Consider the following 16673-nt stretch of genomic DNA (forward strand, 5'->3'; position numbering starts at 1 on the left):
ACTGATTTAAAGGAACATATGCACCCCAATGTTTATAGCAGCATTAACAACAATAGCCAAACTATGGAAACAGCCCAAATGTTCATTGACTGATGAATGGATTAAGAAATGTGATGTGCTGTGTACATAAATATGTGTATAAGAATGGAATATTATGGAATGGAATACACACACACACACATATATATACAAACATATATATGTGTGTGTGTGTGTGTGTGTGTGTGTGTGTGTGTATAATGGACTATAACTCAGTCTTCAAAAAGAATGAAATCTTGCCATTTGCAACAACATGGATAGAGCTAGAGTCAGTTAAATAAGTGAAAGTGAAATAAGTGAAATAAATCAAAGAAAGACAAATGCCAGATGATGATTTCTCTCATAGGTGGAATAAGAAACAAAGCAGATGAACATAGGGGAATGGAAAGAAAAATAAAATAATGGAAATGGAATAGAAAGATAAAAGCAGAGAGGGAGGCAATCTGTAAGAGACTCTTAAGCATAGAGAACAAACTTAAGGCACCATGTTTAGCAAGTCAGCCTAGGGCTGCGGTTGGTGGCGGGGAGAGGATGAATTATAAGGCTTGGAGTTTTGCAGCCTGGAGGAAAGCTGCTGACAAGCGTCATCACACTGCTTCCAACAATGCTGATAGAATATGTCAGAAACACCACATGTAGCTGCAGAGCCACCAATCCTACTACACAGGGCAGTGCAATCTTCAAGATCGGCATTTATTTCAGAATTGCATCCAAAAATAAGCTTTAGAATTGTCAAAGAGAACCAAAGGAGATATTGATAGCAAACTGTTTTTGTGAGAACTATTAATTTTGTATCATTAAAAAATAGTGGAAAAAAAACCCACACACTTTGAGCCTCAATGTCCTCTTCTGATGTGCCAGGTGTATTTGGCGACAGTGTTGTATGATTGATTCTTAGTTGTGTGAAGGAGGATTCAGTGCTGCTCACATAGTAGGAAATCATGGAACTTGAGCCCGCCTGCTGATTTCAACTCTGAAAGTAGAAGATGGATTCTAAGGACACTATGGGAAGAAATAGTCTGCAGAAACCAAAGATAAATCAGCCCTTGTCCTGGTTCATCCATTTCCTGGCTTGCTAAGTAACTAAGAATCTTTTGAGCCTCCATTTTCTCCAGTGCCACCACAGCACCATGATATTCACTCCACCAAGGTCTAGGCAATTTGCTCAAAGTGTGGATTATCATAGCCATGGGCATTCTCCCGTTCTCCATGATTTAAAAATGGTGGAAGATTGCTTTGGAGATAAAACATAATTTTTTTCAGATAAATTATGAAATTTATTTCTATTTCACCACTTAAAAGCCAGAACATAAAAAATTTCACTTTCTTGAAAGTTCCCTTATTAGACATAGACGAAGTGCACTTACCACAAGGAAATCAGTTTCTTGGTACCATCAGTGAAATGGACACACTCTCATCCATTCCCTCAAATGAAGGCTTTGTCAAATTTCCCTCCAAATTTAGACCTCTCAATTCAGGGAGGTTTGAGTGAACTGTTTCCAGAAATTACAGTGAAGACATGGACCCTAACATCTGGGCCCTCCCAAGTTGGGTAGTTTTCAGCCTTCTGAACTTAGAGTAGAGAGTTCTGTGTAGTCAAAGCAATGCTTCTGAGCTACTTTAAAAAAACAATCCCCAAATTCTTAGTGGCTTAGTACAATGTATGTTTACTTTTCACTCACAACACACCATAGTCCAATGTGGGTCAGCGGCTCTCCTTGGCATCCCCTCTTCAACGAGTTTAGGTCTGTCATCCTGGGGACCTTTGATTCCAACCATAATAATGAGGGGAAGGGAGAGTGCAGATGTGCATGGATGGTAGCATGGTGGGTATGTGTGTGTGGGGGGGGGTTGTTCACAGGACTGGAAGCTGCATATACAGTTTTTTGGCATGACATCCATTGACTGGACTTTCCAGTGCATAGTCACAGGGCCCTGATCTAAATACAAGGGAGGCCAGTCAACACAGTATTCTTGTATTTCAAGAAAAATGAAAATGGCTTGCTGAATATTGCTTCTATTCCTTTTTTAAAAAGTAAAACTCAACCTAAATTCCTTTAAAAGTGTAATGCTTTTAACACTATCTGAGATAGCTAAAGAACTTAGGTGCTTGGATACTAATACAAATATTAAGTACATACTGAGAGTCTAAATTCCCACTGCATAGCCATCACTGTTCCAGTCAATGCTAGCCAAAGCAAGACAGGAATAAATGCTGCAAAACTAGAGTATACATCATGGTGACACATGTGGTGACAAAGGTGAATTTGCAAAGAAGTGACATTAAGATAGTTTATGTGAACTCTGAAAATTTATCTTCATATTTTCTTTCTTTAGGACACCATTTATCTTTGGCTGGATTATCGTTAGATGGAGTGAAACAGTTTCCTTGCAGCAAGAAACTGGTGAGTTGACAACTTATCATTCTGCCCATGCGGTGAACGTGGGCATTCTCGCTCATTATTTCTTTTCCTTTTTTACTTTCTTTTCCTGTTGTTCTTATATTTATTTTTCCCCCAATGACTATTATTTTATCTTTTTTAGCTATTTTGTATGATTCGATATGAACCCCCATAATGCTGCCATTAAATGTATTCATATATTCTGAGCTCATTTTACTTGATACTCTTTTCTTGCCCCTGGAACAGCGTACTGAATGGTACTAAGTGAAACTGGCTCTTCAAATTCCCTTTATACTGTGCCATGGGGCATGGATAACTCACTCATGACTTAGGAGAATGATTCCCCTCTGCCTCTTAAACATGGTAAAACAAAAGGTCAGCAATCATTTGATACTACAAAGAGAAAAAACACGACAGTAACAACAACAGCAATAAAAAAAAAACGGAATAGATTGTTTGAAGCTCATGAAATTTTATAAAGAGTCAAATAACTAGAATCAGAGATTAAATCTTTTTCATGTGAACTTGAATATTCCTGAGGGCAGATGACAAAAAAAGACATGGGAATCAAGTCAGAGACATTTCCATGCATTCTGAATAATAATCTCCCTGTGGTAATGGAATAAAAGGGAATTAGAAACTTCAACAAATCAGCCAAAGTTTGTCAAACCTATCACCTGCTATTTAAGCCTGATTTAAAATTTGTAACGCTTGAGAAAGTAATATAACATTAAAGTTACGAGAAACAGAATTCTGTTATCTGGCCAGCAGGTGAGGATCTTAGAAGCTGTCACATTGGTACTCACAACAAGAAAAACAATATGAACAAACTGAAAATCAATAACTTGTCTTAGATCTATCAGAGAAGTGAACTGGGGAAGCAAGCACATGGATGGAGAGAATAAGTCACTGGAGCTGGAACTACTGTGAGAACCAACAGCAGGGTAGAGAAACCTCAACTATAATCAGCAAATGCTGGAGGTTCAGTGTGGGCCAGCTTGAGAATTAAGCCCCAGGACATGGCCCCTAGCCTTAGGGACAGTCTCCACTAACACTGATTTCATCTCTAGGAGCTCCACCATCTTCTCACATTGATCATCAGGTGAAAAAAAAAAAATATCTTGTGATTTTTTGCTGAGGGAGGAAAAAAGAAGCCATCTGACATACTCCCAGAGCATTCTGTTCCTTCCAACCGAGGCCTACCCTTAAGAGAAACTGTTTTTATCACAGCCTAAGTGACAGGGCTTTGATTGGAGCCTAATCCATCCAGGAGAAGGGGAATGCCCAATGTTATCCCTCTCTAGTTTTACATGTAGAAGAAGGTTAATGTATATAATTTTAGCCACGTTTAGCCTTTCTGTCTCACCTCTGGAAGTAGGGATGTGTTGGGAAGCACTTGGGGAAGTCAAAGCTCTGGGTCACCGGCTCTCTTAAAAACTGTTACCTACAATAGCCAAATTGTGGAAGGAGCCACAATGTCCTTTGGCAGATGAATGGATAAAGAAGATGTGGTCTAAGTATACAATGGAATATTCCTCAGCCATTAGAAATGATGAATACCCACCATTTGCTTCGATGTGGATGGAACTGGAGGGTATTATGCTGAGTGAAATCAGTCAATCAGTCAATGGTTTCACTCATATGTGGAATATAAGAAATAGTGAAAGGAATTATAAGGGAAAGGAGGGGAACTGAATGGGAAAAATTAGAGAGGGAGACAAATCATGAGAGGCTCCTAACTCTGGAAAACAAACAAAGGGTTGTGGAAGGGGAGGTGGTGGGGGGCTGGGGTGACTGGGTGACAGGCACTGAGGAGGGCACTTGATGGGAAGACCACTGAGTATTATACTATATGTTGGCAAATCGAACTTAAATAAAAATAAATGTAAAAAAACCGAATACCTAATCATAGGATAATAGAATGTCTTAGTTCAGGCCACTATAACAAGAATATGATAGACTGAATAGCTTATAAACAGTAAAAATTGGGATACCTGAGAGGCTCAGTGGTCAAGTGTCTGCTTTTGCATCAGGATGTGATCCTGGGATCCTGGGATTGAGTCCTATATTGGGCTCCTTGGAGGGAGCCTGCTTCTCTCTCTGCCTATGTCTCTGCCTCTCTCCCTATGTCTCCCATGAATAAATAAATAAGATCTTTAAAAAAATGAAATTTATTCTCAGAGTTCTAGAGGCCAGGAAGTCTAAGACTAAGGTGGTGGCAGATTTGCTGTCTAGTGAAGGCCCACTTTCTGGTTCACAGATGGCGGTTTTCTGTGTTCTCACATGGCCATCTGTGAAGTGGTAGGAACACTCTCTGGCATCCATTTTATAAGAGCACTAAGATTCTTAAGAGCTTTACCTTCATAAGCTCATCACATCCCAAAGGCCTCACCTCTTAATAACATCATGTTGGGGATTGGAATTTCAACACATAAATTTTGGGAAACATACATGTTCAATCCATAATAATACAATAGAATGCTTTCTCTTCCCTCCCTCCGTTACCACCATATCAGTAGGGCTCCTGTAGGAGATAAAATTGAAAGAACCATATATCTCAGACCTTATTTAAGAAGTCTCTAGAGAAACTCAGAGATAGCAGAGAACACACAATGACACCAGAGGAAATTTTAGTCTCAGACACTTAGAATTAAAACAAATAGTAAACACAGACTTATAGCCAAATAAATGTAAACTTCACACAAATCACCTACTTATCTTAGTTTCCTTTACGTAGGTGTCCAGATTGGTTACTTACAAAGCATTCTAACAGATAAAAAAACATACTTTGAAAAAACAGAGTAATGATCAAAACTAGACCTTTTTGTGGCAGAAATATTAGATTGTTTTTCTACAAGAAACCCTACTGAAATAGACAAAGAGATTAAATCTTGGGTGATGGAGAAAGACAGTATCATGTTAACACTAATCAAAAAAAGCTGGAGTAGCTATATTAATTTCATACAAAGCAGACTTCAGAGCAAGGAAAATTATCAGGGATAATGGGGGATACTACCTAATAATTGAAAAGGGCAATCCTCCAATAACTTGTAATTATCGTTACAACAAAGTTTCAAAAATTTAGGCCAATATTGATAAAGCTGCAGGGAGAAATAGATGAATCTACTATTATAGTTGGAGACTTTAATACTCCGTTATCAGTAATCGATATGACAAGTTGATGCCATATCTAAAAACTGTAATCAGCTTTTCCTGAAACTAAGGACATTTTAAATTAAAACACTAAGCTATAAAGCATAATAGCAAAGAATATTTCAATTGTGCTATAGTCAGGTACTAATGGAAACTAAAGAGATAATGATGTAGTGACACATTTAACCTTTCTCCCAGTAAGTATAAAAATGAAGAAAACAAGAATTAATCTAGGGATTTCTTTAAAGAGTAAAAAAAAAAAAATCTTCAGAGCAATTGAAAACAAGAAATTTCAACCAATAAGATTCTATTTTTTTAAGATTTTATTTATTTATTCATGAGAGATACAGAAAGAGAGGCAGAGACACAGGCAGAAGGAGAAGCAGGCCCCCCACAAGGAACCCGATGTGGGACTCAATCCCCAGATCCTGGAATCAAGCCCTGGGCCAAAGGCAGACATTGAACCGCTGAGCCACCCAAGCATCCCAATAAGATTCTATTTTAACTTAGTAAGAGAGGTTCCATCTTGGCTTAGAAACTAGAAGACACTTTGCTTTAAGAGAAAAAAATGTAAAAAGAGACTTCATATTTTATATTTTTATGATCTTTTAAAAAGTCTCTTCCCAACCACATTTTCAGGTTCTGGAGGAGAAAGAAAGTAGTATTTGAGACATACAACACTTTGTAAATACATCCTCTGGAACTGATTCCAAAAATTTACCTGAATTACTGCATCATAGGTAACCTATAATGTGAAATATTTTAATAAATTTTCATTTATTAATAAGAGACTTGTCTACTTCTTTGACATTATTGCTCTTTAAGAAATGCAACCAAATAGGCGATCCCTGGGTGGCGCAGCGGTTTGGTGCCTGCCTTTGGCCCAGGGCGCGATCCTGGAGATCCAGGATCGAATCCCACATTGGGCTCCTGGTACATGGAGCCTGCTTCTCCCTCTGCCTGTGTCTCTGCCTCTCTCTCTCTCTCTGTGACTATCATAAATAAAAAAAAAAAAAAAAGAAAAAGAAATGCAACCAAATAGACTAAGCGTTTGTGAGGACAGTATAGAAAAGTACAAGATGAGGAAAATAAATGACAATGTAAAGTGAATGCAACTGAAGCAAAACATTTTTCAGAGATTATAGAATACTTTTTGCATTAAAAAGGAGGTTTTAATTTTCATTTCACTGAAAAATCAAACTTAGAGAAATACAGAGACCACTTAGTTCTTAATCTTCCATAATTCTTTTGGAAATACTACAAAGTGATATGAGAATGAAAAAACATACTGTATTTTCTACAAAACTAGGAGACAGAAAACTTTTAAACTCTGAATGATGTGTGAGGAGCACAAAAGCTACCCAAACAGCTAGTTTTCAAAGTTTCTTGACCTCCATCAGTGCTGAAGACTTGGGAGTATTCAGCTAGTCCAAAATACAGGACAAGAGTCTGCAGGCTGTGATAAGACATGATTACTGGCTTACTGAGTAATGCAACAGCCAGACCAGTAAGAAGTGTTCAGCTAGGTGATTGGCAAATTAGAGGAAATTGAGTACACACTAGTGGGAGATAGTGAATCCTTTGGGAAAGCAAAATTAGGTCAAGTTCATATCCTGTTAGAAGCTTTTTCTCCACCAGCTCCATCTAGAATTCACAGAAAATTTGGGAGAGTACTAAACAAGTCTCTCTATGGTACAGAACTCATACAGGGGAAAAGAAATCATAAAAGTATTTTTTTTCAGGTCACAGGGGAATGAAAATAAAATCAATAATATCTATCTATCTATCTATCTATCTATCATCTATCTATCTATCTATCTATCTATCTATCTATCTATGGAAAATTGCTGGACATTTGGAAATTAAGCACCACTTCTAAAAAAATCCATTGGTTCAAAAGAAATTAAAACATTTTGAACTATATAATAAGCATTATAAAGCTTATCAAAATGTGTGGGATATAGCAAAATACAGGGTTTAGCTGGAAATATATAGCATTTAAATGCTGATGTTCCAAACATAAAACTTCTCAAATTCAAATCTAAATTTCTATCTTAATAAATCATAAAAATAAAAACAAAGTCAATAGCAAGCTAACAGAAGACACTCATGAATAGAAATCAATAAAATGTAAAACAGTAAAGGAAATCAATAGAGTCAAATGCAACTAAAAACTTGTTCTTTGAAAAGATCAATTCAATTGATAAACTTCTATCTAGAAGGATGAAAAACAAAATACAGAAGATATATATAAATATATAGATGCTACAGTAATTAAAGTTACCTAATATTGGCCACACACACACACACACACACACACACAGGAGTGGAACTGAACAGAAAGCTCACAAAGACTCATACAAATATGCCCCATTAATTTCTGGCAAAGAACCAAAAGCATACACATGCAAAAAATAAACCTTAAGACACATCCTATACCTACCATGAAATGTAACTCAAAATTTAACTCAAAAACTCAATTTAACTAAAATGAAAAAGCAAAAGTATAAAATTTCTTGAAGAAAACACTATAGAAAACAGGCATGACCTTGTGTTTGGTGATGAGATGTTACATAGAAAATCAAGGCAAAATTCATGAAAAGAGAAGTTATAAATTCAACAATTTGAACTTTATTAAATTTAAAAACTTGCTTTGCAAATGACACTATTCAGAGAAAGAAAACAGCAATCTCAGGACAGGAGAAAATATTTGCAAACCACCTATCTGACCAAGCACTTATACATAGAAAATGCAAAGAACTCTCAAACCCAGCAGTAAGAAAATAAATAATCCAATTACAAGGGGGTAAAAAATCTGAACAGATCTCTCTCCTGAGAAGATACGCAAATGGCAAAAGAGCACATGACAACACACTCAACATTATTTATAATTAGGGAAAAACATATTAAAACAACAAGATATCCTTACAGTGTCTCAAATGAAAAATTAGCGAGAGCAAACACAGATGAAGATGCAGAGCAATAAAAAATGTTTTCACTGGTATTGGGAACATAAAAAGGTATAGCCACTTTGGCAGACAGATTGGCAGTTTATTACAATATTAGAACACGGAGGGATCCCTGGGTGGCGCAGCGGCTTGGCGCCTGCCTTTGGCCCAGGGCGCGATCCTGGAGACCCGGGATTGAATCCCACGTCGGGCTCCCGGTGCATGGAGCCTGCTTCTCCCTCTGCCTGTGTCTCTGCCTTTCTGTCTCTCTCTGTGTGACTATCATGAATAAATAAATAAAATCTTTAAAAAAAATTAGAACATGGATTTATCACATGACACAGCAAACACAAACCCAGTTACTGACCCAAGTGGCAATAATTTGTATCCACATGAAAACCTATACGCACAGGTTTTCAGCAATTTTATTCATTCATAATTGCCAAAACCTGAAAGAAACCAAGATGATCTTTGAACGGTGAATGGATAAACTGTGGTACATCCACACTGTGGTGTTCAGAATTGAAGAGGTGTCAATCCACACAAGGGTGAATGTTAAGTGCTCATTTTTAAGTGAAAAGCCAACCTGAGAAGGCTTCATTCATACTGTATGACACCACTGATATGAAAGTATGGAAAACTAGTTGAAAAGCATTGCCTTTCAATTTATTAGAAAATATGATACTTACATCTTTGATGGTCATACAAGGCATTTTGTTGCACTTGTGTTTTTAGAGTCCTAAATGTAGCATCAGAGTTGAAGGAATTACTTGGTTTCACTGTGTGCTTTCATTTTGGACCTTTAGAAATTAAGATCGATTCCTTTTTTTTTTTTTTAATTTTTTTTTAAATTTATTTATTTATGATAGTCACAGAGAGAGAGAGAGAGAGGCAGAGACACAGGCAGAGGGAGAAGCAGGCTCCAGGCACCGGGAGCCCAACATGGGATTCGATCCCGGGTCTCCAGGATCGCACCCTGGGCCAAAGGCAGGCGCCAAACCACTGCGCCACCCAGGGATCCCCCCCCCCTTTTTTTTTAAGATTTTATTTATTTATTCATAGAGATGCAGAGAGAGAGAAAGAGGCAGAGGTAGAGGGAGAAGCAGGCTCCATGCAGAGAGCCTGACGTGGGACTCGATCCAAGGTTTCCTGATCACGCCCTGGGCTGCAGGCGGCGCTAAACCGCTGTGCCACCGAGGCTGCCCCAAGATCGATTCCTGAACATTCATAAAAGCACTTGGAATTATGGAAACTTTCTTGATGGTAGGCACATTAAAATGTAGAAGTTTCTTTGACTATGAAAACATGCAGAGTGAAGGTGATCTATTTCTGAATTTCTTAAGTATTTAAATATTGACTTTCTTCCCCTTTGGACTAGTACAAAAATTCAGAGTAGATTTGAATAAAGTAATTAGTTTCATGTACTGGCTTTTCTAGGGCTTATACATTAGCATGAACATTATTTTAGTGGAATTAATACAAGGTTGGGTGGGTCTTACAAGCTACTACAAATCACACTATCATACTGTGATGCTATAATTTTTTTTCTTTTTGCTTTACTTGCAGAAATAGGGAAGAACTAACTAATCCTACACATTATAAACCTATGATTCTTTATGAAAATAAACCCAGCTCTTGCACAGATCTTTCTCTTCAGAAGAATGTTTACCAAAGTACACTAATGGTCATTAACGCCCACCCGTCATGGCTTTTTGCTCATTTCTTCCCTACATATGATTTCACAAACTCCTGTGCTTAAATTTATTATATTCATGTAATCACTTAAGTTACTTATTGAACATCGACTTTTGAGCATTGGGCAAGACACTGGAAATAAGATATTTAACTCAACAGACATGGTTCTCTCTAAATGTTACAAGTCTGTGTCCTTCAGAAAGATATATTCGTAATACAGAGATGATCAACCGATGGATAGATAAACAGGCTACAGTATATAATACTATGGAATGTTATTTTGCTTTCAGACACATGCTCCAACGTGGATGAGCCCTGAAGATAGGTATTACACTAAGTGAAATAAGCCAGTCACAAGGGAGCAAGTTTGATTCTTCTGCTATGAGGAACTTAGATTAGCCAAATTTATAAAGAGAAAGTGGAAAGTTGTGCTAGGGCCTGGAGAATGAGAAGTTATTGTTTAATGGGTACAGAGTTCAGTTCTGCGAGATAAAAACAAGTTCTGGAGATGATGGTATTGATGGTGTACTGCAGGAATGTGAATATACCTGAACAATACACTTACAAATAGTTAAAATGATCATTTTTATGTTAGGTATATTTCACCGCAATTATTAAAGGGAAGCATAAAGAACAAAACTGACACCTATATGAAATTGTAATCAGTATTTCTAAAGTGTGAATTTTCCGCGTTAAGAATGGAGATCATATTAATAAAAGGACAATACAAATGAAATATGAAAAAAATGAATAGATGCAAGACAGATGGTCAAGAACCAGTGCAGCACCTTTGCATCTTCAGATTCCCCCGACATCAGGGAAGTTCAGTGTTTGTCCTTTGTTACTTTCTATTTTCTTTTTTTTTATAAATTTATTTTTTATTGGTGTTCAATTTGTTGTCAACATATAGAATAACACCCAGTGCTCATCCCATCAAGTGCCCCCCTCAGTGCCCGTCACCCAGTCACCCCCTTTAAAAGCTTTATACTCAGGGAACCAGTGCTACCACAAATATCTGCTAATTTTTTTTTCTCTCTGCTTTTCCTCTCTTCTGCTTCTTCTACTCTGGGTCTTTATGCCATAAATCTTAATCATATGTTAATTCTATGGTCTAATACAGACATCACACACAAGTTTTTCTGGAGTATTATTTGTCCCTGCACAGAGCAACCTAGTTAGCGTTTTAAATAAAGCTTTTTTTTCTTTAGGCTTTATTTATTTGCCACTGAATGTCTACTTTGAGACTATCTCTGGCTGCCAAAGATATTTTTCCATCTCTTGAGGATCTATTTGAAGGTTTTTCCCTGTTTACTCAATAATGCTCTTTATCTCTCTGAACTCTGACCAACTGACATACTGATATCAAACTATTTATGGCCAAAAAATATTTTCAGTTGTTCACATAGTAGTCAACCTGGAATTCATGGTGCTCATTATTAAATATCATAAATGTAATGAATAAACTGCACGTGTTTCTATTATCTATAATTTAGAGATAATTTTTACCACTAGAACAAATAGAATATAAAATTGTGGCCATGGGCAATTTCTACTGATAAATAAGGAATTGAATTAAGAAAAATTGGTTGGTTCCAAGTTTTTTTTTTCCCCTGTAAATATTAGTATAAAGAAAATAAAGAACCAGAAAGGCACATACTGATCAAATATATAAACGTATTTTTGATAATTAAGATGGTTTAGTATTCATGCAAAAATAAATAGAGATCAGTGGGATAAATAACTTTATAACACTGTAGTATACATAAAATCTTAACATGTGATAAAGGAGGCATCATAAATCATTTAGGAAAGATTGAATTATTAAACATATTGTGTTTGGAAAATTATTCAGCTTTTATTGGGGGAAGGGTCAATTCACACTGTTCCCTATTCAACATGAACACATATATACCAGAAGAAATTAGAGTAATGTAGGAATTAAAGATTAAATATAATGAAGAGAAATTGACTTTTTTTGTCCTTGAGATTGGTACACTTTTAAAGAGATCATAAAACTGAAAAATCCTGACAACACTTAAGTTTTGGCCTCAAATACTTGGATGCCTATGGAAATTCACTGAAAGGTAGAAAGTAATTAAATACAGGTCATCATCTGGCCAGAGCAAGGGAACAGAGCAGGAGATTATGGGGTGCGGCAAATGAAGAGTGAAAGAGAAGTAATGTGTGATCAACAGAGCTACTCAGCAGTTTTATCTTTAAAGTTCTTAAAAATTAAGAAATATAAAGAAAACATTTCCATATATGAGAGCCAAGGGTACCTTAGAGTTACATTACAGAAAATGTACAAATTACTTTCACGCTGTTGCTGGCAGGCATCGGCATTCCAAAGTACATTTTTTAATATTTTGCCAGTCATTCCTGAGCAATCTACTTTGAGCTAAAAAAGTAAACTTTGAGCACATAAGGCATTTATTGAAAAATAGAGCAATAAGGCAAGTGGAATGGGCAAAGAGCAAAGAATTGACCCACTTTCAGCAAGCAGAACCTTTACTCCTTGCACATACATGAATTTGTTACATGCAGCGTTGGGTCAAAAGGCTATGTGCTTTTTCAAGGCTGAAGTCCGAGTGGTTTTACAGAACAGACCACAAAGCAACATTTTCAATGCAAGGTTTACTTGAATACTCAATAATCACTTTCTAAAATAGCTTTTTCCAAACTGCAGGTCAAGACCTATTAGTGGATTATGAAATCTAAAAATGGTAGGTTGAAACTAGCATTTTTAAAAAAAATTAAAGTAGAACAAAAATTAAGAGAATACAGATATGATGAGCTATATTTTAATGTATTACTCATAGTAAGAGCACATACTATTTATGAAACTTTGCTATTTTTATGCATGATACTTATAGCCTACTTAATCCTATCCACATGTACCCACAGGCACACCTATGTACACTTGCATGTACACCTCTGCACATCTCTGCTAGGCTTTTAGTGTAAAATGAATTCCCTATTGTGGAGAAGTCAAAATATTTTGAAATCTGCTGTCAGCAAACAACCACCTGGATGAATAGATCTTAATGTGATTAAGGGTATAAATAGTGTGTGCATCCATGATGTGTGCATGTATATGTGTGCATGTGTGTGCATCCGTGTGACCATGTGAACTCCCATAGGAGCAGATATGTGAAATCAAAGTCCACATCATGCAGTCAGCTCGGTGGGAGTGTGGTTAGCATAGAGCACTATGCTATACACTATAGAACCTCTTGGTTCTGCAGAATAAATATTCTGCTTATCTAGACTATCATGTTTCTTTTCTTTTTTTTTTTTTTTTAGACTATCATGTTTCAATTGTAACAATGCTGCGAGCAAGTTCTAACAGTTTACATATTCTATCATGGACACTCTACTGCTGTAAGATACTTACTGATCATGTTCCATCGCCCAGCCCTCCTATGGACACTTCCTCTTAGTAGCAGACCATCCTACAGTGTTCTCGCCCTCTTACATCATTTCATCTAAGCCAGCCACAGTGAACCCTTACCCCAGGCTCGTTAAGTACCGTGGAGCTTACTTACCTATCACTTATTGTGATATGGGCCTTGCCTCTTGCTGCATCATAAGAAGACATTGCTATCAATACCTGAGCATTTCCTTTCTGCCAGATGCTACATTAAAGGTTCCAAAGCTATAATCTCACCTAATTTTTTTAATAACATAGACACTGTAGATAATTTATCCTTAATTGATAGATGGATGCTTCTCAGGTAAACTTTGATTTCATTTTGTTTTTATAAGAATTCATAGAGGTGACTGTAAGTACCCCAATTCTGAGATGAGATTAAGGGACAGGTCAACAAAGTCAACATTAAATCAACAGAGAGATGTTCCAAAGTGGAGTTGAGGCCTCAGTCTATGGTCCTACTTCCTACTTTTCTACTCTTCCATACCACAGCATCATCAAAGTTGCTTCTGCTCCATTAGGTCACAACTTTGCCCTCCTTGTGACAGTTACAGTCCCTCCTCATCTTTAAAGGTTCTGGTACATGACAGAGCCTACGTCCGTGCTGAAAGCTGACCAAAAGGTCAATTCTGTTTTTCTAAGCAAGTAGGTGGGGTAGTGACTGCAAGAAGTCAGGTGCTGAGGCTTTAAGAGAAACAGGAATAGTCAGGATCTGGGGGAAGAGAGTAGGAAAAGCATACCATACAACCCCAGAGCCTCATAGTAGGTTATGCATCTGGATGTGTACAGCTTAAGGCCTTTTCAGGCATATGTTTAATCCTGAAGTAGAGTGTCTCCCAGAACTAGTCATGGGCCTATCTTAAGTCAGCCTTCTGAATGATTGAGGCAAGGACAGGGCTCCTGAGATTGCCTTAGTGATTTGTTCATATCCAAATGGTTCATATCCAATGTCCAAAATAATTCTTTTTTTCTTTTTAAAGATTTTGTTTATTTATTTGACAGAGAGAGAGAAAGAGAAAACACAAGCAGGAGGAGTGGCAGCCAGAGGGGCAGGGAGAAGTAGGCTCCCTATAGAGCAAGGAGCCTGATGTAGGACTCAATTCTAGGACCCCAGGATCACGACCTGAGCCTAAGGTAGATGCTTAAGTGACTGAACCACCCAGGGGCCCTGGTACAGACAATAATTCTAAAAGCTAACACTTGTATTACGATGTCCTGGATGCTATTCTAAGAAGACCTTATGTTTATATATCTGAATAAGCTTAACAAAACCCCTATGGGTAGACTGGCATTGTATCATCACTTTACAAGTGCGACAGTTGAGATGCAAAGAGTTTTCACAACTTGACCAAAGTCACACAGATATGGAATTTGGACCCAGGCTCTCCTGGTCCAAAATTGTGCCTCAGCGAGAGCACAATCAGCTATATGCATGTATCTACCCTGCGTGACGGTGAGAGACTGCACCTCATTTTCAGCATGGGTAGGCAAGGGTAGATGTCCTTCTTCTGTGAAGGATGTAGAAATAATATGCTTAACCTCGCACATCCTGAAAGCTGGTGATACACAGTCCTTTCAGCTAGGGAGAAATGCAGCGAATTAGAGAAAAAAAAAACAACAGTTTTCATTATACCCCAAAATATCAGACTTAGCACTTAAGAATGGATTAGAGCAATAAACACTAACACTCTAACAGACTGTTGAATACTTCATATTTGGATCAAATCCAATAATTCCACATTCTTGATAGTCTTCTGAATTTTAATTTGGCTGGAACAACTATTCAAACCTCATGAACTCTAATTGGCTCATTTGCCAGTGGGCTTACTTGCATGCACAAGGAGGTCCTTGGAACATCAGGGAAGGTGATCAGCTATTACCTTGCAAGCCACTAACAAGAACAGTGGCTTCAGGAGCACAGACAATGAGGGAAGCCCTATTTAGAATGAAGCATTTGCTGGGATCACTGTAACTTCATCCAAAATTGTCGCAGAGTTATGAGTTTCCAAATATTTTGCTAAAATGCCAGACAGAAGACAAAACTGCATGATTATATATTTAATGCAATGTCATTTGGAAGTGTTCAAAGGGTTTACTGTGTTTTTTTGGTCAAATAAGTAAAAATATTAGTGCTTTGATTCATTAATAAACTTGCAAAAATGGGCAAAGCTAAGCTCTTGGAAGGCAGGATAGTGATTATTCACTGGAAGCCCAAGGAGAACTATTAGAACCTTGGTAATGTTCAGGGTTTTTTTTTTAAGATTTATTTATTTTAGAGAGAGAGAGTGCACATGTGCAAGCAGAAGGAGGATCAGAGGGAGAGAAGGTCCAGCAGACACCCTGCGGAGCATGGAGCCTGACATGGGGCTCGATCTCAGGACCCTGAGATCATGACCTGAACTGCAACAAGAGTCAGACACATAACTGACTAAGCCACCCAGGTGGTCCAATAATGTTCAGGTTTTTGACCTGGTTGTTGGTTTCATGTGCATGTTCTGTTTGTGAAAATCTTATCAAGATACATATACACTGATGAAATATGTACTTCTCCCTATGCATAATACACTTCAAATATATTTTAAGAAAAAAATAAATTGTGTCACTCACTCTAAATAAATGAAAAAAATTCAGATTAACACACACTGAGGTTTTGCTTATAACAAAATTACATGTTCAATACATCTCTGTTAATGACAAGGGTAACCATCGCCATTCTGCAAAATGCACAAGCTGCCAGCTACCTGAGCCATGGAACTACTGACTGGAGTGTTTAGTGTTCAAGAGCTGGGGGCATCACAATGCCAGATTTCAGGTTGTACTACAAAGCTGTGGTCATCAAGACAGTGTGGTACTTACTGGCACAAAAACAGACACATAGATAATGGAACAGAATAGAAAATCCAGAAATGGCCCCTCAACTCTATGGTCAACTAATATTTGACAAAGCAGGAAAGACTATCCACTGGAAAAAAGACAGTCTCTTCAATAAACAGTGCTGGGAAAATT

The 16673-nt window shown here is 37.4% G+C and overlaps 1 long non-coding RNA gene across 1 annotated transcript in view; it reads left to right on the forward strand.

Annotated features, from left to right (window-relative positions):
- Window positions 1-2374: 2374 nt before the first annotated feature.
- Window positions 2375-16673, forward strand: part of LOC140632977 (uncharacterized) — a 29851-nt gene continuing 15552 nt past the window's right edge. The window contains exon 1 of the long non-coding RNA XR_012030614.1: window positions 2375-2444. This is a non-coding gene — a long non-coding RNA (uncharacterized lncRNA). The remainder of the gene's footprint in view (window positions 2445-16673) is intronic.

The sequence above is a fragment of the Canis lupus genome, chromosome 5 (genome assembly GCF_048164855.1).
Source record: "Canis lupus baileyi chromosome 5, mCanLup2.hap1, whole genome shotgun sequence".
Classification (NCBI taxonomy): Eukaryota; Metazoa; Chordata; class Mammalia; order Carnivora; family Canidae; genus Canis; species Canis lupus.